The 22,285-nt window shown below is 30.3% G+C and overlaps 1 protein-coding gene across 2 annotated transcripts in view; it reads left to right on the forward strand.

The window, feature by feature from the left end:
- The window catches only part of LOC107452606 (uncharacterized), a 39,955-nt gene that overhangs the window by 7,374 nt on the left and 10,296 nt on the right, over nucleotides 1–22,285 (forward strand). The window contains exon 2 of one of the 2 annotated variants that reach the window (XM_016069133.4): nucleotides 15,463–15,552. The exons of the other annotated variant lie outside the window; for it this stretch is intronic. The gene's annotated coding sequence lies outside the window, so the exon portion shown is untranslated. The remainder of the gene's footprint in view (nucleotides 1–15,462; nucleotides 15,553–22,285) is intronic. 2 annotated transcript variants of the gene reach the window in all.

Raw genomic sequence — 22,285 nt, forward strand, 5'->3', positions numbered from 1 at the left:
ATTAAAATAAATTTATAAAAATTAAAGTTTTAAATGTGTAGCTTTCTTTAATGCTAATACAAAATTAAAATTCTCTTAATACAAAAAAAAACATTAAATATACTAGTAATTCTTTAAACGAAGTGAAAAATATTTTTAAAAATATTTATGGTAAACTGAAAATCACAGAGCTATTTCATAGTAGATGTGGTAAAATTTGATAATTATATCATGATACTTTAGAGAATGGCATAAAAACCATTTACTCGGATCAATTTACTTTCACTAAATGTGTGGACTATAATAATTTTGTGGGCTATAATAATACTGAACTATAATTTCAAAAGCCAGAATTTCTAGTAAACCATTACCATATGAACTGAGAAATTATCATATGAATAGTTAAAGTACCATATAGTTTAGTTTTATTAGCAAGTATCGTGGTTGCTTTTTACCAGAAATATCATTACCATACAGAATTATCTTTAGAGAGATAAATATAAATTCTTTCATCTAGTATACAAATTTAAAGCTTGATGCTTTAGTCAAAGATGATCTAAAAAAGGTAGGAAACTTTCCATAGGTAACTTTCTTATATATACTTTATAATCTTTGAATTTAAAATAAAAGTTTATTATTAAATATCTTCTCGTAACGTTTGAATTTTTTGTATAAATGTTTTAATAAATCTGTATTTTTTTTCAAACATAGTAAATGTGCTTTATTAAATATTCAAAAATTTCTTATACTATGTAGTATTTTGCGTTAACTTAATTTCAAAACATATTTACTTATCAATGTAACAAAACTCCTAACTGTTAAAAAAAAGTAATGTAAAAACAATTTTAGACCCATTTATTTCTTAATACATAATTTTCTCAATATTACGTTTGAGATATCACATTTAAAAAAAAGAGAAAATAATAGAAAAAACATGTTTTAAGATATAAAAGTCTAAACAGATGGGTGATCGAATGACAGTCTATAGGTAAATTGTTTTTTAAATTGAACTTACCTAATTGGGAAAGAAACAAATTTAAAAGATTTCTTTAGAGAGATAAATATGAATTCCTTTATCTAGTATAAAAATTTAAAACTTGATGTTTTAGTCAAAGATGATCTAAAAAAGGTCGGAAACTTTCCATTGGTAACTTTCTTATATATACTTTATAATCTTTGAATTTTAAAAAAAAGTTTATTATTAAATATCTTCTCGTAAAGTTTTAGTTTTTTTTGTATAAATGTTTTAATAAATCTGTATTTTTCTTCAAATATAATAAATGTGCTTTAATAAATATTCAAAAATTTCTTATACTATGTAGTATTTTGCGTTAACTTAATTTTAAAACATATTTACTTATCAACATAACAAAACTCCTAACTTGTAAAAAAAAAGTAATATAAAAACAATTTTAGACCCATTTATTTCTTAATACATAATTTTCGCAATATTGCGTACTTTAAGAACTCATCCTTCTTGATGACTTTATTACGTGCCAGAGTTTCTTCATTTCCTAATGTTTTGCGTGTTTGTTCAGTCATTTCATGAACTAACCGTTTTATTTGTATAACAGGAAAACTAAACTGTTGTTCAATTTGTCTAATCTTATTAACTCCTAAGCACAAACAGAAATTTTCCTGCGATGCGACTTAATGTTGAGAAATTTGAATAATAGAAGTAATTATAAATATAAGTAGCTTTTGTTTTAATTTAAGTTTGAATAAATAGCTTAGTTAGGAAGTAGCTTCAATTATTTGGGCTCGAAACAAGTAATTGAAATTGTTTAATTAAGAATTGTTATTAGTTGTGTCAGACTTATCATACCGCTCTAAAAGTTGTTTTATAAATTATTAATATATTTACTGTTAAAAATGGTATAATGTTTTTCGTTTCAATATGTTTCAAATTCTGTTAAGTACATTGCACATAATCTTCAGATAATTTTTAAGTAGTCATTTACCCTTTGACGCAGATGGGAGACTGGTGTTCCTTTTATATATTGTTTTCTGATGCTCTAGTTATAAGCAAAAATTTATTCTGGTATTATTTAATAATAAAAGCAGTCTAATCGCAGGATTATCGGAATTATATTTGTACTAAAATATAAAATCCACACCAACCGGCTATATGGTGGTCAGAGAGCTGACCTCAAGTCAAAAAGGTAACAGATTCGAATCCCGGATAAGACATGGATGTTTTTTCCTTCACTCCATTGTTCTAACTGTCCTTCTTACTTTTAAAGTAATGTTTGCCCACTTATTATTGTGCCCCTAAGAGGTCAGCAAATCTGCCCTTCTGATATCCGAATGACGAAACTCAATATCCGTGTGGGCGTAAAAAAAGAAATATAAAATCCAAAAAAAGGAGTTTACTTTTTTTTTCAATCATAAAATTTATCAATAATTAATTTTGCAAATTAATGATATTTAAATGATGAACAGCTATTTCTCTTAGGTCTAAGTTAACTGCAAATAAGAGCAAATTTGAAAAATTATTCTTTGGAAGATTTTACCTTTAACACAGAAAAAGGCACCAGTGTTTCACGCTGTGTTTCATAACCGTTAATTATTAAATTGCTAAATATACTATTTTTTCACTTATTTTGACCTAAATTAATACAAAATAATAAAAAAGTATGAAAAATATGTTACTAAATATTTTGCGCCAAATGGTTAATATATTTTTCTTAAATTAACACGGTTTTTCGTAACTCTGTCACCAAGGAAATTGAAAAAGTCACAGTTTTAGTGCCTTACACTTGAAGCAAATTGATGATTTTAAACTATATACATAACCTTGCAGTGAAGAATTATCTGGGCTTTAGAATGGACAAATAACCTAAATATTACAAAAATTATTAAACATTTTTTAAAAAATCGCGAGTTTGGCGACATTTTTTCCACAAAGATGAAAATTATCAAAATCATTGCCTTATTCTCAGTTTTTGCAAATTTTTATGAGACCATGTAATGCAGCATTGGAGTAAGTTTTTAAATATTAAAAAATTAGACCACAAAACGCTTTTCATTTTCACAAAACTGTGGTTTTTCTCCATATTGACGTTTTGCGCCCTTTTTAAAATAAGCACGGACTGAGCTGACTTTAAATAGGCTGAACTTGTCGTAATAGTCATCAGCAAGTGTAGCAAACTCGCAGCAGGTATGAAAATAGCCTATTATTCGCAAAAAATCAACATTTCACATGACGACGAGGCCTTCGAAAAACAGACTTAAATGGTTTATTTAATAGCTTGTACAACTTCTCAGAAAGCAGTATCATGTTTCACGAAAAAAATATCTATTTCAAAGCACATATCCGGATTTATTTTTTCTTTCATTAAATGTGGTACCATCTCTGACTCACAAATGAGATTTTATTTCATCTGATCAACTAATCCATGTTGTGAATGCATTGCTCCAAAAATGTTATTCACGTAGTATGGTGACCCTGTAATTGTAGTTTTAAACAGAGAAGTAGTTTAATAGTAGAGTTTAGCAGTTAAAACAGAGATTATAATTTGCAACTACTCAGAAGACATGAGAGCCTCTGAGTAAACTATCCGAGGACGTCTTGAATAAATAACAGTTCACGTTACATGAAACGGAAGGAAAATGTTTAAAATTTTGCTTGCTTTTTAGCAACTTTATGAATCTCAATAAGCAAAAATAAGATTTAGAAAAATATTAATAAACAATCGTATTTTTTAGACAATTTAAGAATAATCACTATATATATATATATATATATATATATATATATATATATATATATATATATATATATATATATATATATATATATATATATATATATATATATATATATATATATATATATATATATATATATATATATATATATATATATATATATATATACAGTGGTGGCCAAAAGTGTGGACACTTTTTGAAAGTTTCATGTTTTTCAACTTTGTGTGCTTGTAGAATATATTAATTTTCACTTAAATACAAACGTTCATATATCAAATTGAAGGTAATTTAATGTAGAATTTAATAATAAATACAGTATTACAATATCTGTATTACAAAAAAAGTAATGCAATTAATAGTAAGATCTAACTTAGATTTGCATTTTTTTTAAAGTGATACTTACACAATCAATACTTAGTAGAATAACCCTTAATTTTTAAGACAGCTTCGGAGCGTCTTTTTATCGAGTGAACGAGTGTTTGGAGTTCATCTTTCGTAATCACATGGTGCCAAGAATCAATTATAGCTTCACTTAGTTGTCTTTTATTGGATGGACGTTTTTTTCGTACAGGAATTTTCAAACGTCGCCACAAATTTTCAATTGGATTGAGATCAGGGCTGTTTCCTAGCCATGGTAATATATCTATGCTTTTATTTTGAAACCATGCTTTGCATACTTTTGCTGTGTGGCATGGAGCTGAATCCGGCTGAAAAATAAATGGTACGTTGTTGGAGAAGAGATCCCTGATGGAAGGTATCAATTTTGGTTTCAGGGCAGTTTCGATGTATTTTTCGGCATTCAGGATGCCGTCAATCACTTGAATTCGGCCCACACCATCTGCCGATATACATGCCCAAATCATGACATTTGTTGGATTTTTAGTAGTTGCTTCAATGCAATCAGAATGAAGCGCTTCACCTACTCTACGTCTCCCGTATTTTCTACCATCACTTCCAAAGAGCGATATTTTACTCTCATCACTCCAGATTACTTGCTTTCATTGATTTTCTGACCATTTAATGTGTTCTTTTGCCCACTTAACTCGTTTTTCGCGTTGCTTTTGATTTAAATACGGTTTTTCCTGATAAGCTTTCTTTTAAGCTTTCCTGATATCCTGATAAGCTTCTTCTTATTGTTCTTGAACTTACTGCAATACCAGCTGCATTCACTTCACATCTAATGGCATCTGATGACATTTTTCTATCTTGAAGGCATAGCCATTTAATTTTTCTACCGGTAGTAGCACTTGTGCATTTTTTTCGGCCTGATTTGGCATCCTGAATGCCAAAAAATACATCGAAACTGTCCTGAAACCAAAATTGATACCTTCCATCAGGGATCTCTTCCCCAACAACGAACCATTTTTTTTAAGCAGGATTCAGCTCCATGCCACACAGCAAAAGTATGCAAAGCATGGTTTCAAAATAATGGCATGGATATATTACCATGACCAGGAAACAGCCCTGATCTCAATCCAATTGAAAATTTGTGGCGACGTTTGAAAATTCTTGTACGAAAAAAACGTTCATCCAATAAAAGACAACTAAGTGAAGCTATAATTGATTCTTGGCACCATGTGATTACGAAAGATGAACTCCAAACAGTCGTTCACTCGATGAAAAGACGCTGTGAAGCTGTCTTAAAAATTAAGGGTTATCCTACTAAGTATTGATTGTGTAAGTATCACTTTAAAAAAATGCAAATCTAATATAGATCTTACTATTAATTGCATAACTTTTTTTGTAATGCAGATATTGTAATACTGTATTTATTATTAAATTTTACATTAAATTACCTTCAATTTGATATATAAACGTTTGTATTTAAGTGAAAATTAATATATTCTACAAGCACACAAAGTGTAAAAACATGAAACTTTCAAAAAGTATCCACACTTTTGGCCACCACTGTATATATATATATATATATACATATATATATAGGGTGCACTCGAATTCATGGTATTCATGGTACAAAGGGTAGATACAAAACAGAGTAATAGTCATTTATTGTATACTAATGCATGGGCGTAAGTAACGCTGTGAGGCGCAAACAAGGGAAATAAAAGAAAAGAGAACTGGAGTTATCGGTTGGCTGCGTTGCCGGCAGAGGGCAGTATGTGTCTTGCCGGCGTTCAACATGATGTATCTCAGTTGGGAAAAGCGCCATTCGCAATTGTGCTGACGTCTACGATGAGAGATTTTACGTATGCTGAAAATTCCGAGGCAACCGTGAATCCACATGCAACGAGACCAAATGCGTATCAACAACGATTCTATTTGAATGTGTGTGTTGGTATTGTCAACGACTTTTTGATTGACCCATACTTACTATAGACGCTGCTTAATGGTGAATGTTATCTTATTTTTCTGGAACAAGTGTTACCAGAACTACTGCAGGATGTTCCGATCGCCATTCGTAAGCGCGTGTGGCTTCAGCATGATGGGGAGCCCTCCCACTTCAGCACTGATGTGCGCACTTACATAAATGCCACATTTGGGGTGCGATGGATTGGGTGTGATGAATAAACCAGTTCCTTGGTCACCTAGATCTCCCGATTTATCGAGCCTTGATTTCTTTATGTGGGAATCTTGTTTATGTGACTCCACTTGTCAGATCAGGATCTCGCTCGTACATTACATCAGATGAGGATCTCGCTCGTTGCTCGAATATCCGAAGCTGCTGCATTTGTGAGTGAAATACCTGGCAACTTAGATCTTGAATGCCAATTGCTCCACCGACACTGTCAAGCATATACCGCTTCTGGTGGACTCAATTTTGAACAGTTATTGTAAACATTACACCTATCAACAGGGCCGTTTTATCCATTAGGCACTGTAGGCAACTGCCTAGGGGCCCTGTGCTACAGAGAAAAAAATTGACAATGTTTCTTAAACAGTAAAAATTTAATTCGAAATTTCAATGACGATTGTCTTGCTCTGTACATTACATCGACGCTATTTTAGTACATTTCTGAACACATTCCAAATTAGATATTAATATTATGGTAGTTAGTTCATATATAACGCAGTAATATAATCGCATTTAGCAAAATATGGTAATGAAGGCAAAGGAAAACAATCGTATTTGTCTGCAACGATTTGCGAGGAACTTATTGAAATATTGGGAAATAAGGTTTTAAAATATATTGTTAATGAAATCATTGAAGCCAAATACTTCTCAATAAGTGTCGATTCGACACCAGATATATCACACACTGATCAGTTGACTGTAGTGCTGAGATATGTTACGTCGAACGGAGAAGTGGCTGAACGTTTTCTTAAATTTCTTCTCATACAGAACCACAAAGGGGAAGAACTAGCCACCGAGATATTAAATTTTTTAAGCCAATATAACATTGACGTAAGAAATTTGAGAGGTCAGTCTTACGATAATGCGTCGAATATGTCTGGTTGTTACAATGGTCTGTAGGCGCATGTTAAGAGAATAAATCACCTCGCACACTACGTTCCCTGTGCAGCGCACTCACTGAATTTGGTTGGAGTACGTGCAGCGGAAAGCTACGTGGGAGCAATCTCATTCTTCGGATTTGTACGGGCACTATACACCCTTTTTTTCGGCATCAACTCATCGCTGGGCAATTATGCTCAAACACCTTGAAAAGGGTGATGAACGTAAGCAAGATCCGTCATTGGTTCTGAAAAGAGTATCCGATACAAGATGGTGTGCAAGGGCCGATGCTACTAAGGCTTTGGCAAATGGTTACAACAGTTTTCAGAAAGCTTTGCAGTCTATTGCTGGCGATGAGACTCAGACATCACAAGCGATTCACGAGGCGAAATGTCTATTGAATGACTTGGCAAAAAAAGAAAATGCTGTAATGGCCGTATTTTGGGCTGCCATACTAGATCGGATCAATGGTGTCAGCAAATCTTTACAAAAGAAAACAATTGAACTTCGAACGGCAGTCGATCTTTTAAAATCGCTTTTAGATTTTTTACTTTCACAGAGAGAATTATTTGACGACTACGAGACTAAGGCAAATGAGAAAATTGATACTCAATAAAGTGATGAGAATCAGCGTGTGCGAAAAAGGAAAAGGCATCACGATGACGGACCTGCAAAAGAAGTTGTGCTCAGAGGAAAAGAGAAATTAAGGTTGATACATATTTGCCAGTACTAGACATGCTGTGTACAGAACAGTCGCGGCGCCTAGAAGCTTACCGGGAAATAAATGATCTGTTTGGGTATCTAACAGATTTCTCGACAAAATCCGACGCTGAAATTAGACAGGCTTGCACAAAGTTTAAGGAACATTATTTCGAGGACATTGAGCCTGAGTTTATAGACGAAATGGTGCAGTATAAATTCTTCATCTTACAATTAGAAGACGCCGGAAAAAAAATTGTGCCTGCCGAAGAGTCTTACAAACTGATTATTGGTAACATGGCACAATGAACTTTCCCGAATGTAATGACAGCTTTGCAAATATATAGAAGTCTAATGATTACAAACGCCACTGGTGAACGAAACTTTTCCAAATTGAAATTAATTAAAAACCGTCTTCGTTCAACTATGTCTCAAAACCGTTTAAATTCATTGGCCATAATGGCAATTGAAAATGATGTATTGGAAAAGGTTAACTTTCAGGATGTCTTGAACGATTTTGTAACAAACAAAGTTAGAAGAGTTAATATTTAAGCTTATTGTATGATTTTTTTAAATGCATATATTAATTACTTATATTCTTTTCGTTTGATTCAATATTTTTATTGAATAATATGATAATATACCTATGTAGTAAAAACAGCGTAATTATGAATAAAGTGTTGTGTTAGCGAAAAAATATATTAGGAAGTTAGAAGACGGTAGGGGGGGCCCGAAACGAGCATTGCCTAGGGGCCGCGACATGCATAAGCCGGCCCTGCCTATCAACGATACTTTCAATAAACACTTTGTCTCTCCTTTCATGTTTTGTGTTTACTATATATACATTGTGTTTGATATATATATATATATATATATATATATATATATATATATATATATATATATATATATATATATATATATATATATATATATATATATATATATGTATATATTTAAAAATATCATATTTGAGCGGTAATCTAAATCAGAAAAACTACAGTCCCTACATGAAAAAGTAGTATTTTTGTTAAAAGTAGTATTCTCGCTATATTAAAAGTACCGGCACTCAGGGTGCCAGTACTTTTTAAAGTAAAATCCATTTTTCCAGGAAAAAATCTGTTATATCGTAATTTCTACAGTAATAATTACCGTAAAATCACTGCGTCACTCCAATTAAATAATTATTCCGATATAATACCTTACGGTAAAAATGTATTTTATGAATCGATTTTACCGTACTTAAACCTTAGTGCCAGTACTTTTTTTACCATCTTAGTAACGGTACTTTATTACCGTAATTTGATCCGGTATTTTATGCTATGTAGCTATTTTGTTAATCAAATTAAAAATAATAATAACAATACAATTTTAACATTTCAATGTTAATTACATGCAATATGTCGTGTCCCAATGATGATAAAGTTAAGAATTGTGTTTACAATTTATTCGGTGCACGATTTAATTCCCTCTAATCTTTATGACGTAGCTATTCTTTTACATTAATCATGAACTTTCTATTAAATATAGAGGAAACGTTAGCGAAAAATTTTAGAGAAATTCTCGAATACTCTGAGGTGACACAAGACGTGATTAAATATTAAAAATTCACGTTTCGTCACAAATCACATTATTTCGTTGTTAAAAAAAGGAAATAAAATAAAAAATACAGCTCAAGGCTTGCTGAATCGTCAGAATTGTATATTATATATATATATATATATATATATATATATATATATATATATATATATATATATATATATATATATATATATATATATATATATATATATATATATATATATAATGTTTTGTACTAAATGTGTGGTAATAAGAGCTACAGTTTTGAAAGAACTCTTTGATCAAGTATTGGGAGAAATTTGCCTTCGTGGAAGACTTTTTAATTGAACTAATCCACGTTTGCGTTACATGAAAAGGAGGACGACGAGAACCTCCCACGGTTAGCCTGACGGCAAAGGGACTCTAACCCATGATCACTGAGGATATTTCGCGTCAGCACTGTGGTCGGTGCAAGCCGGAAGCGGAATTCATATCGACTGGGATTCGAACCCGGTTCGCCTCATGGGAAGGCGAACGCTCTATCCCCTAAGCCATCGCGGCGCTTCAAAGACATTTTATTTAATTTTATAACGGTCGTTGTACAGCCGACCCAATTTTTGGGTTTACGACTACTAATGTTCAACTCCGTAGCCTTGTAATTTTGAACCCAATCCAGAAGACAAAGGAACTCCTGGATCAAGTATTGGGAGAAATTTGCCTTCGTGGAGGACTTTTTGATGGAACTAACCCGCATTTGCGTTACATGGAGAGGAAGATTTTTACTGGGTTGTATTTTTGTATTTCTTTACTGGGTTGTTCCGAAAAAACTTTCGTTTTTTTTCGCAATAGAGAATTTAATTGCATTTTTTCACAGTCAACTGCACACTCACACTAAAGTCATAAAATCATTATAAATTTCGAAAACTGATATAGAAAGGCTTACTTGTGAAAGAGTTCGATTGATTCTAAGCTGTAATTTTTAATTGATGCCCCTTCGAACATAAAAAAGTTAAAAGCAGCTTTTTTGAAATATTTTACTTCTTTACTATCTAAAGGTAAAAAAATGCCGTTCAAGCAAGAAAAAAAAATTTCCAATGTATATGGAGAAGTATTGACAGTACGCCAGAGCCAAAACTGGTTTGCAAAATTTCGATCCTTCAAAATTTTGATTCGGCAAAATTTCGCTTACGATGCATGAAGATGCAGTTCACCAGTTTATGCTGATGAAGATCCATTCGAAGCTTTAACGTTTTTTTTTCTTTTTTTTCCTTTTTTTTAAATGGCAGGCACTTGTCCCATTGGCCACAAGAATGCCAGAACTGCTACTCTTTTCTCATTGCCCAGTGGACACCTGTGGCGAAGCCACGGTGGTGGAGCAGCGTCGCCCACGTCACACAACTACAAACCCGTTTATAGGGCGGGTCACATTCACACAAAGGAGAAAGGACATAGAATACAGAGAGAGAAAGAAACATCCCTGCCCTGAGCAGGATTCGAACCCGAGGCCAATGTCTCCGCAGTCAGACCTGGCGAATAGCAGCTCGTGAGGATTATTCTCAAAGCTCGACATATGGGTTCATAACCTTACTGAAAGAAATTTATGTCGTCGCATTAGACATCTGTGATTTGCTTCTCAAACGTCAAGAAAACTATCAATTTTTGAAGCGCATCATCACTGGGGATAAGAAATGGGTTGTCTACAATATTTGTTCGGATTTCTTAATCATTTACATACAGTAATAACTTTACTAAATGAAGAAGTCAAAGATCACCCGGATTAGTTTTTTTTCCAGTGAAGAACAAATTTTTATGAGCTAGGAGTCATACTCTGCCAGAAAGATCAAAAGGTATTGAACCAGAATGGACAATATATCAATGCTCAATATATCAATATATTCAATAAATATTTATTCACTATAAGAAAATAGTTGTTATTTTTTATAAGGAAAAGCCGAAATTTTTTTCCGAACATTCCATACTTGTCCCACAGTACTTCTTGTGACTAATTTTCTATTAAAAAATATATCCGAGTAATCACATGAATTTTTGATCTTATTATATCCAAAATTACTAAGCAATCTGTCCAGTACTTCTTGGTTATTAAAAAAAATTCAAAAAATTCCTAAAGAATCTGTTGGTTTTTGTTCATGTCATAGGCATAATATCATGGAAATATTTTTTTTAAGGTTTTGATGAATAACGCAAATACTTGCACCCTCAATACAACTCATCAAACAATATACCCCAGCATTCCTCTAAATAGTTTTCCTAAAGAAAATCTTAAATTCTGAATAAATTTCCCTCTGGCAATTTTTCTTTGTCTTTTTTTCAGCTCTTTAATTCCCATATCACTTTTTGCTCAAAAATAGTGCTTTCGTGTATAATCATTTTTCCGAAATCAATATTTTCTTCCAATAAGGAAAACCAATAGTTTCTTTATAAAGTTTCAAAGATGAAACTCTTTTAAATACGTGACAAATTTTATTTATTAAGTTTTATCATAATTTTTTGAATAGTGTTTAGCGTCTCAAAAAAAAATTTATTCCTTTTTCGTTTCGAACGGGAAGAATTAATGATATATTTGTAAAATCGTTAATCTTCTTTTAAAAGATATTCAATTAAGAGTCCGCTATAATGCGAAAGACACTTTTCATCGCAAATTCTGTTTCACCTCCATAATTATTTTAAAAGCGTGTTTAGTCAAACCTAGAGTAAGCCATGAAGTTTCATTTGTTGAAATAAAAAATTTTCAAAATATCAAAATGCAAACAAATTATCAAAAGAGAACTTCCCCAGTGCATAATCCTAAGTTATCCTCTCATAATTTCTTTTCATTTTTAAAATTTTCTTTAAGTTATCCTCTCATAATTTCTTTTCATTTTTAAAATTTTCTTTAAGTTATCCTCTCATAATTTCTTTTCATTTTTAAAATTTTCTTTAAGTTATCCTCTCATAATTTCTTTTCATTTTTAAAATTTTCTTTCAGAATTTGAAACTTCATGGCTTACTTTAGAATTTCCGGAACCCACTTTTTCCATACTTTAAATTTTAAATTACTTATAGTGGTGAAAGAGAATTTGCTAGGCGAAGTTCTTCCCGTGGTATAGCGTCCTCGTAAATCCAGGAAATGTGTAGACTATTTGTTGAAAAGGTGAATTGATGAAAAAGATACTGATAACCCACGTATAATATGGAAAATTGGCAATAAGAACTGCATAGACGAATTGAAAAACCTCGATCAAATAGGAGTGAAAAGCAGCAAAACTTGGCGACAAAATGGATAGCGTATAACTTCAGGGTAACACCCCTAAAAGCTAATCAACTGGTCTGTTTCTGCTTTCAAAATGGATGCCTACCTTTACAAAGGTGCTAAATGACAGTTCTTGAATGATCTCAGAGTGGAAGATGATTCCAAGGCAACAAACAGACAACGAGTAGACGTCGAGTACAAATAGACAACGAGTAACCTCTTAGAAAGCCTTTCTGTGGGAGAATTCGAAAGCTAAGACGCGAACAGTTTGTGGATGAGTGTTTATAGATTTAGCCACTTAAATACTTAAAAACAAAAAATGAAGGCAAATCATAATCTTATCGTGCAAAACTATCGTTTATAACTAACAATTGTAAATTTACTCGAATTCCATATAATATCACTTAAAACCTTCATTAAATCCTTTCTTCAATTATTTGTTATGAAGTAATTTTAAGCTTTTTCAAATAGAAAATTTACGCATTTAGCCAAAAACTAACATCATACATTTGCACAAAAAATTTAATACCAATAGAAAATAATAAAAATATTATTTTTTCGTATCTATTCTATCATATTCTTATCGTATATTAATTTTTGTTTCCTATTCTTATCGCATATAACTATTAATTGTAAGTTAATGCGAATTCGATAGAATTTACTTAAAACCTTTATCCAACCGATTAATTGTTGCAATGAAACTTTAAGTTTTTTCTAAATAAAAAAATTAAACCAAAGGCTAATATCAGATAATTGTGCTAAAAGTTAAATAACAATATAAAATAAGGAAAATTTTGTTATTTTTATTATTTTTGTTTCCTATTCTTATCGCATCTGTCCTATGGTATCCTATCCTATTATATCTATACATTGTATTTTTATCGTATATAAATCTTTGTTTCCTATTCCTATCGTATATAACTATTAATTGTAAACTTACTCGAATTCTGTAGAATTTCATTTAAAACCTTTATCCAATCAGTTCAATTAATTGTTACAGAGTAACTTGAAGAGTTTTTAAATAGAAAAATTATACATTTAACAGGAGGCTAATTTTATGCATTTGTTCAAAAAATTAAATAGCAAAGGAGAATAATGAAAATATTATTATTATCATTATTATTATTATTATTATCCATTCATTCAGTAGTAATTATTTTGACAATCAGAGTCTTTTTTCAAAAGTTAAATAAAATCTACCGAAATTTGGAAAAACTCTGATAAATTAGCTCATTTCACTTTTACATCTCAAACCAAGGGGAAAAAAAAGATTGGCATTTTCAGGCGTTGCTAATAGCAACCTCACGACTAACAAAACGTTCTAATTCACCTGGCAGAGACCCGGCGATTCACGATGGTAAGAATCACGTTTCTAGTTGTTCTTGCTGAAACATAATTGCACGATATCGACCAATGGACCTTGACACTGTATGTTAGAGATATCATCACAGATTTTTGAGGACTAAACACCATTAATAAAAATCATTCACGCTGGTGTTTTATGTTATACTGGTTAACAGGTTTTCGTTAAAATTAACCGCATCTTTGTTAACCTAAGGAATCCTTCCTGTTTCCCTTTCGATTCATTTTGTTTCTTAGTTCTACATAAAAAGATTCATAGATATTTATTTGCTCTTTTTTCATGCCTATGCAAAATACTGAGTCTTCTTATTCTTCACCATAAGTTCCAAACCAAACAAAAGCGCTATCGCCTCTCAGTGGGCCTTTAAGATTTCTACAGGGGGTTGGGACTTTCTAAAAGTAGTGTAAAAGCTTACATACAGAAGAAAATGTTTAAAATATCAAGTATATTTTAAAATTAATAATTTCCTTCTGCATAAAAAGACAATACATATATAACTCCGCATAAATTACCCGTTACTAAAGTATAATTCTGCAGCGTATGTACATGACCAGATAAATATTAACCAATTTTATAGTGAAAATAACATTTTATATGGTAATATATGTATGTTATCATAAGAATTAAATGATATATACAAATAGTAAAATTATGTGCATGAAATATATGTATATTTGCTTGCTGAACAACCCCAAAACTTTTTGCACTTGGAAGTTTAAGGTGACTTTTTTTTTTTTTTTTTTTTTTTTTTTTTTTTTTTTTGCTCCATAAAATTCAAATTATTATTTTGAATTTTTAACAAGTTATTTTGATATTTTTTTACTCATCTTTAACATAATGTAACAATAGTTTGGAAATTTTAAAATAATTTGCTTAAAAGTTATTTACGCTTTACTTAGAAGTTCACAGCAAATAATTATATTTACGTAAGGGCTTCTTCATAAAAATAATTGGAAAAAAAAAGTTCAATTAGGAAATAATTGGACAGTAAGAATTTTCAATAAATTAACGTTATGATTAAAAATGTACGATATCGCGATTAAAGAATGTAAAAAAAAAATTTTTTTTTTTAAAAAATTGTTTAATAAGGGTTTGCTAAAATAATTAAGGGGTCGTTGGAAAAAGTTTGTCTTACAAAATAGGCGGTGATCTAACAAAAGGCTAGAAACCAATGCTTAATTTTTCATAGATTTGGCACTTTTTGTTTTATAATGTTTTTTTTTTTTTTTTTTTTTTTTTTTTTTTTTTTTTTTTGCAATTTAACGTTTGAATTAATATACTTTATTTCCGAATAATAACTATATTTTTATCTGTAGCATTAATAAAAATTCTAATACACCCCTCTCTGTTTTCCATTGCATTCTGTGTTTCAACACGAAGATAGTTCTTGATTAAAAAACCAAAATTATAGGGAAAATCCATACTTTACAAATGTTGTATTTGTGGACTTTAAAAGCATATAGCTCAGATACCCCTTCCTTCTAGCTCCCATCAGAGTGACGGGGTGAAATTTCGCCTTCTGTTTCAAGTGCCCGTGATATTTCAAGGCTGGTGCTTTCAGAAGTTCGTTTTCAGGTAAAGATATGATGATTCAACATTGAAACGATTTTTCTGAGAGTTTATAATTTTTTCAAACGTATCTTCCTTAACGATGGGAAAAAAATATTGTAGCTTCAAGGATCTGGGAAAAACAGTTGCATACTTTATTTCTGATGATTCAAAAACGATCATGTTGCTTCAAACTATTAATTATTTAAACTAAAAATTTAGTTTTAACTTCTGTTTTCGTTTCAAAATTGCTAATTAGCATTCTTTCCGAATTTACCTTCTTTCCACAAGGCAGTCTATATCTTCTAAACAATCAATCAATTATTTTAGCTTGAATAATTCATTAATAATTAATTAGTCATTAATTAATAAACGAATAACCCTTAAATGATAATCAATTAATTAATGATTAATTTATGATTAATTCAGTATACTTTTATTGTATTCTAAAACCTTTTATATACACTTAGAATGTATAACTTTTTGTAACGTTTTTTCGTTTTGCATTTGAAAACTTGCGTAAAAAGTACTTTAGCTCCAAGAATAGGGAAAAATAGTCACATAAACTATTTCCTTGGATTCAAAATCGATTATGTTATCTGAAACCACTGTTACAACTATTCATTTTGTTTTATAACTCCTAAATTAATATTCTTTCCGCATTTCATTATAAACTCTAGAAAACAATCCATTTATTCTAAACAATCCATCAATTATATTAAATTAAATCATTAATTTGTAATTCCTCATTAATTAATTAAATGTCAATTAATTAACAACTTATTCACTAAAAAAAATTTTTTATTCTCAAATGTCTTACACACACATAGAATATGAAACTTTTTGCAACTTACATTTACATTCAAAACTCGTGAGAAAAGTATTATAATTAAATGAATATGGAAAAACATTCACACAGCTCTTGGGATTCAAAACTAATTATCTTGCTTTAAATCAATATTATAACTATTCATTTAATTTCAAAATTCCTAAATTAATATTCTTTTTGCAAACTCTCGAAAGCAATCCATATCTTGTAAGCAATCCATCAATTATTTTAAATTAAATCCTTAATTAGTAAGTAATCAATTAATTAATGAAAGTCAATCAATTAGTAACTAATTCACTATACATTTTTTGTATTCTGAAACATTTTACAGACACGTAGAATGTAAAACTGTTGGTAACGAAATACATGTTTTGTATTCCAAAACTCGTGAAAAAAAGTATTATAGTTAAAATAATATACAAAAACTGTTGCATATACTATTTCTTAGGATTCAAAACTGATTATGTGGTTTAAAATTTAGTTTTAAAACTCCTAAATTAAAATTCTTTCCGCATTTCATTATAAACTCTAGAAGGCAATCCATTTTTCGTAGACAGTTCGTCAATTAGATTGAATTAAGGATAAAGGTCATTAATTATTCATATATGCTAAGTTTTTTTTATTTTCTAAAAAAATTTAGAGTTTCTAACAGCGAAATATTTGATCATTAAATGTCACCTGCTCAAACACAATGTTTTATGAAAACGTTGGATATCGTCCAAAATGACATTCTGTTAGAAATATTTTTTAGAAATACGTTTTACTTATCGATCCCACAAACGACTAAATTAAACTCTCAAATGCAATAAGAATTTTTCTCTAGCATTAATGTTTCAAATTCATTAATATATAAGTTTTTGTGATAAAACTTATATTAAGTTGAATCGGTTATTTGCGAAAAAGCATGAGTGTCTGAAATTTTCCAGGATTAAATAATAAGTATTTAGGGGAAGGTGGTGTAGCTCAGATTCGAAAGCCTGTTAAAGTTAAACTGTTAAACCTAAATAAACAGTCAGATCTAACCAAGATATTCATTGTTTAGTTGTGTACAATATATCATTCTCAAAAAAGTTATTCTTGTATTACTTATTTAATAAATTACTTTTATTTTTTCTAGAAAAAGTCAAACCACCCAGTGACTTTGACAGCCAAAGTGAGGTAAAACCAGGGGCACAGGTTAATTTTGTGGGAAATTTAGAAATATAGGGGAGAGTCTGGTAGCCCCGCCCAGCGGGTACCCCCGCCACTGTCAATTTCATATGTATAGAATATTTTTTCAAGTCAATGGGCCATCGGATATTAATTGTTATATTAAAAAAAGATTATTTTCAAAGTTTCAAGTATTTATGCAGCTGTTAACATGGTAAACAATAGTTTTGAAAATATGTTGAATACAGTAGTCATGAAATTAAGAAAAATTGGTTGAATTTAATTGGTTCGATTTAACTTCATTTTAATGCTAAAAAAATAATTTTTTCTATACATACAGCATTAAAGTATGTAGTCTTAAGTTTAATTTGCACAAAGAAAGAAGTCTATATGTGAAAAATTGTTCGAGTAATTACAAATTTACAAAAAAATTGGATTTCGGGTAGCCCCGCTCACATGAATGTCGGGTATCAACGACCAATTTTATTTCGTCGATAAATGTACGGTTGCAAAGATTATTATTTTATTGCTTCAAGTTTGAATGTTATATGCATTTTTAACAGCAAATATTGTTGTTATTAAATTATTGTTATTAAATGATAGAATTCACTAAAAGTATATAAATATGTGGTAAATAAGATAATTTTGTGATAAAAATGATAAACGAGGTTTACCTATTGTCAATACATTGGTCATTTTCGTTTACACCTGAAAAAACAGCCAAAACACGTAATTTTTGTAACTGGGCGTGGCTACCCGACACATTTTGAAAAGAGCTGAAAAACATGTTTTTTTTTAATTTCTATTTTTTTAAGTTAAACTATTCTTTTTTTGGTTTATTCTTTTTGCATTATTTAATTAGATGATAAAACAATAGAAACATACAAAAATATTGATTATTACTCAATATTATACAGAGATATAAGCAATACTCCTTAAGTGAGCGGGGCTACCCGACTCTCCTTCAGAGAAAAATTGGCTAGCATTCTTATTTTATATGACAATTATTAAACTTCGAAAATTATGTATTTGTAATTTCATGTGATGTAGTCAGGGCCGTGCTTAAGGGCGGGGAGGGAAGAGGGAGACACAATTGTCCCAGGGCCCGGAACTGATTAAGTCCCTACAAATAAAAATTTCTTACGAAAAATATAATAAATACTTTTTTTGAAAAAGCATAATAAAGAATTTTTTTTACATCTGTATAATAACTACAATTTTGTATACAGAATCTTCAAACATTCTACAAAATACGAAATTAAGGCCTTTTGTATTTTAGAAAAAGGCTAGCAATAAATTTGGCCCGGTGCCCATGAAACTTTGGTTCTGCTTTGGATGCAGTTATCTTCTTCCTCTGTTACACTACAGCTTTTGTTGGCAAGGAATAAAAACAAATCAAAAGAGGTTGCAAACCTGGGAGTACCCAGTCTTAAACGCGGGCAGAGATTATCGAAACGAAACAGTACTATTGGGTTCAATCCTTGTTGTTTGTAAGAGTATGAATCTTTAGTAAACATATAATATGCTTTACTAAAGATAATTTTTATAACTGTTATGCCTAGTAAATAAGGATAGCTTAAAAACAAGAGAACATTAGAAAGTAAACATAGTAAAACAAACCTACTAATATAGACGCCGTGAATTAATTCTTTTTGATTAGTCGAATGAAATTCAGAGTTTGTTCGCTAGAAATCAGAACTAATTTCTCCAAAATCGAAGTACCCAGTTTCACCCTACTCTCTTCGATTTATTTTAACGATGATTGAAATACCGGAGTAAAACTATTAGATTCCGAACTTTACTGGGAACTCGACTCCAACTTATACTTAATCACCAAACCTCAGAAAAGTATTAATATTATTATTAAATAATTGTTGATTTCAAAGTATATTTCCATTTATATATAAAAGTTTTAAAAAAATATCACTATTTAAAATTACGTTTTGTATGATGACATAAGAGTTGAAGAAATATATTTTAAAAAAATAGATTTGCACAAAATATTTAAATTGTGCTACACCATCATAACGAGAAAAAAATTTAAATCAATATTTCACACTCGCATATACTGTAAATGTCTTGTGGTAAAATTGTGTAGAGAAATTTCGTGATGAAAGAAACTGTTAAAAAATATAGATTAAATCCATTTGCACTTTTTTTTAATAAACTTATTAACTCATCTGAATAAATTTGGTTTTGTAATTTATAAATTAAAAGATAACCTATCTTAATAACTCATTTAATCTCAATTTTTCGATAGTTTCAATTATTTCCTGGAGCCGCAGTGGTTCAGGGGATAGAGCGTTCACCTCCCAATGAACTCACTTAGGTTCAAATTATAGAGATGGCTGGTCAATTCAAATTCCGCACCAGGCTCGCACCGACCACAGTGCTGACGAAAAATATCTTCAATGGTAGACGGATCATAGGTTAAAGTCCCCTTGTCGTCAGGCTAAACATGGGAGGTTTTCGTGCTTTTCCCGTCTATGTAACACAAATGCGGGTTAGTTCAATCAAAAAATCCTCCACTAAAGCTATTTTGTCCCAATGCTTGATTCAGGAGTTCCCTTGTCTTCGAGGTTGGATTCAATATTACAAGGCTACGGATATGATCATTGATAGTCTTAAACTCAAAATGGAGTCTGCTGTTCAACGCCGGTTATAAAGTAGAATAAAAAAATATATTATATAAAAAAAATATAAGTTGAAGAAATTTGGAGGTGGCTCCAAAGGCTCCATGTCGCAAAACAGACTCATTTCTTTCCTGAACCAATCGATTTCACTACAAACAAATACGGAAAAACTACAGCTAACTCAATTTCGAAAGAAATGTGGCTTATATCGTTTCAAAAATAGCCCATTCGGTTATTCTGATAGTTTCTAATATTTCTGTTTCATTTTTTACAATGTATATTTATTTGTGTTCAATTCACCTCAGTTTCTTTGTAGAATAGTATCCAAATGTAAATGCTACTAACATTTGAATAGATAACGCCAAAAATAGAGATAAAGGCACTTTATGAAAAATGAAATTGGAGGATGTAAAAATATTCTTACACTAAATCCAGAAATAGGTATAAATACGAAGTATTAAGAGGAATGGAACTGTAGTTCAATCATAAAACAGCGATATAAAGAAATCCTCCCAATATTGGAAACAATAAATATTTTATTATATTATATTATATTATATTATATTATATTATATTATATTATATTATATTATATTATATTATATTATATTATATTATATTATATTACATTACATTACATTACATTACATTACATTACATTACATTATATTATATTATATTATATTATATTATATTATATTATATTATATTATATTATATTATATTATATTATATTATATTATATTACATTATATTATATTATATTATATTATATTATATTATATTATATTGTATTATATTATATTATATAATGTGTGAACAAATATTATAAATTTGCCAAAAGTTACTTACCAACATTTTGAATATATCTAATTTTTCGTTAATAACAATTTGAGCTTTTACTTTCATATTTCAACAAACTAATTTGAACTAACAAAATCTACTGCTACTTACAAAAAAAATAAGTAAAATTAAAACGGTACTTATTTTTGCCTAAAAATAAATTCTTAAAAATACCTATTATATATTTCAATTTATGTTAGGTTTTATAAATATTAATTTACAAAGAGCAGAGAACTATATTCCAACTGTCTTAAAATAGAAATTAAAAAATTCTGTTGGTCATAAATATTTTGAACAAAAAAAATTAAAGTGTATTAAAACCTTAGTTTTTTGTGTGTTAAAACATTAGTTTTCTGTGTTAAAACATAAGTTCTTAACATAAGAAAATAGAATTTAATAAATAAAAGTCAAAATGTAAAAAAAAAAAATTATAAATAAATAGAGTCAGAAGTGATGTGTTAGTAATTGATCCACATTATTATCACAGTCCACATTGCACCTCAGTCATGTATCCAAAATAGTCCCATGGAGGTATTAGCTCTCTAGTGTTCATTATTGTGAAAGAAGTAGTACTACTTCTATTCACGTAGCACTAGAGCTGCTCAATGGGCTGTTTTATTTAATATTTTTATTTATTTATTTATTTATTTATTTATTTATTTATTTATTATTTTTTATTTATTAATTTATTTATTTAATAACTACCGTTGAGTATCAAACCCAATTCTAAGTTTACGACTATCAATGTTCAACTCTATAGCCTTGTAATTTTGAATCCAACCCTGAAGGTAAGAAAACTTCTGGATCACGCAATGGGACAAACTAGCCTTCGTAGAGGATTTGTTTTAATGGAACTAACACTCATTTATTTGCATTAAATGGAGAGGAAACCACGAGCACTTTCCACGCTTAGCCAGGGGGCAAGGGGATTCTTACTCATGATCCGTCAACCACGGAGGATATTTTACGTCAGCACAGTAATCAGTGCGAGCCGGGAGCGGAGTTCATATAAACCAGCCACCACTGGGATTTGAAGCTGTGTTACCTCTTTGGGAGACAAACGCTATCCCCTGAGCCACTACGACTCGCACAATGGGCTATTGATGACGGTTCGGGGAGTATCCCTGAAGATGAACCAAATGCATGACCTCAGAATTTTGATTATCTTCTTTTTTGTCAGCGCAACAACCCCTTGCATACCTTGGCTGCTTCAACAGCTGACAAACGCCAGAGCCTGCTATCCATGGCAACTCCCTTCCAATTTCTAATCTTTAGGGTTTTTAAATCTTTTTCGATGTCGATGTCC

Source organism: Parasteatoda tepidariorum, chromosome 11, assembly GCF_982258835.1.
Source record: "Parasteatoda tepidariorum strain Cologne lab strain chromosome 11, Ptep-v5.0, whole genome shotgun sequence".
In the NCBI taxonomy this organism is placed as follows: Eukaryota; Metazoa; Arthropoda; class Arachnida; order Araneae; family Theridiidae; genus Parasteatoda; species Parasteatoda tepidariorum.